Below are 1,954 nucleotides of genomic sequence, written 5' to 3' on the forward strand. Positions count from 1 at the left end.
ATTAAATTGAAATCTTCCTGCTGGTCTTCATTCGCAGTCCCACGTGTCTGTTGTTGGCTACTCTGGTAAAAAAACAATCTTTACCTGTAAGTGTCCCTTTACATGTCCAGGTTGCCAGTCAATCTCTGTCTCACTCTTTTGTTATTTCTCCTTCAGCTCCAGTGAATCTGTTGGGTCGAGATTTATTGATCAAATGTGGAGCTACAATTTTGTGTAGTCCATTGGGCTTGACTGTTTCTTTCCCTGATGGAACTGTAATACCCTGCTCTGCTGCTGATTCTAGTAACAGTGGTCAATGGCTGATGCGTTCCAGTGCCTCCACCCAGGCAGATATATATTGGGGTCTCCTGGAAGAAGAACCGCCATCTTGTGGGACAGGCAGCAACAGTCCACAGTCTGCGAGAGTGCAGGCCAGTGGCACAGAGAGACCGCAGCCTGAAGGGGCCAGCGGCACAAATCCACAGCAGAATGCCAGTGGTTCCATACTCTGCCGAGTGGCAGCCATGGATATCTCACCTGCATCCGTTTGTCTCTCCTCCTGATCCTCCCCACGTCACCCTCTTCTATGACCGAGATGGAGATGTCACAAATGAGACCCTGTTTGAAGAAAGTTTGGCAGGTACAGCTCACCTCCTGCACACAACTGACATTTATATTGGCAAAGAAGGGGTTGCTGCCTTGGCTCATTTACCAGAGAGTTTGGCTCCCTGGTACAAAATGGATGCTGTCTCTGTTCCACACGTTTCCCTTGCTCTCCATCCTGGGCATCAGGCCAAAGAATTGGGACCAATGATTAAGGCCTTCAGTGATTTACCTGATTGGACCCCAACCCAACTTCCTTCTGTCCTTTACTCTCCCTCTGCTCGGAGTTACCGCATTTGTGCCTCTTGTTGTGACCACATTGTTTTGGCCCATTCACTCATTTCCAGGGAGCATGGCTGTGAGGCCACAGATCACCCACAGGCTGAGACTCTACTTGCTGCTCTACCGCCATCTTTGTGGTCCAAGGGTCCCACTGATGTCGGTTTTTTGGCCTCACATACTCCAGTTTCTTTTTCAATTGAGTCTCAGGATCCCATTTGGGTCCCCCAGTATCCCACCAAGTTACTGGCTGAGGAGGGTATCTCAGATACCATTCAGGGTCTTTTGGATTCTGGAGTTCTTATTCCCATTTCCTCTCCTTGGAACACCCCCATTTTGCCAGTCCCCAAGCCTGGCTCTACTAAGTATCGCATGGTCCACGACCTGAGAGCAATCAATGATGCTGTCACTACACCTGTGTTGCCTGTACCCAACCCCCACACTGCTCTGTCCCAGCTCTGTCCTGATCAGACTTGGTTCACTTGCATTGATCTGGCGAATGCTTTCTTCTGACCTCTCCTTTGCGTGCAATGGTACGCTCGTGTGGAATGCGAAATCTCTCAGCCTCCCTTCCCTGGGATTTGTCAGCTGAAGAGGCTTTCATATGCCTCAAACAGGAACTTGCTCTAGCCGCCTCATTGGCAGCACCAGACTACACTCAGCCCTTTTCATTGGATGTTTCTGTCCAGAATGGCATTTGTAATGCCATTCTGTTCCAGAAAAAAGGGGGGAGGAGACAGGTATTGATGTATGTGAGCACAGCCCTGGATAATATGGAAAAAAGACATCCTGACTGCACACAACATGCTGCAGCAGTTGCCAGAGCTCTGGAAAAAACTGCTCACATTGTATTAGGACACCCAGTAATGGTGCACACCTCACATAGTGTGGTGGCATATGTTACATCACAACTCTTCACGCTGACACCACTCAGACAGCAGAGACTGTGCAAAACCTTGGAAGCTCCAAACATCACTTTCAGCCATGAAGGCATCAATATGGCTGATCATATGGTTTCGGTGGGTGAACCACACTCCTGCACTGAACTGGTTAGGAAAGAAATGCCGATCCGCCCTGATTTGCAAGCAGAGCC

The sequence above is a fragment of the Monopterus albus genome, unplaced genomic scaffold (genome assembly GCF_001952655.1).
Source record: "Monopterus albus unplaced genomic scaffold, M_albus_1.0 scaffold92.1, whole genome shotgun sequence".
NCBI lineage: Eukaryota > Metazoa > Chordata > Actinopteri > Synbranchiformes > Synbranchidae > Monopterus > Monopterus albus.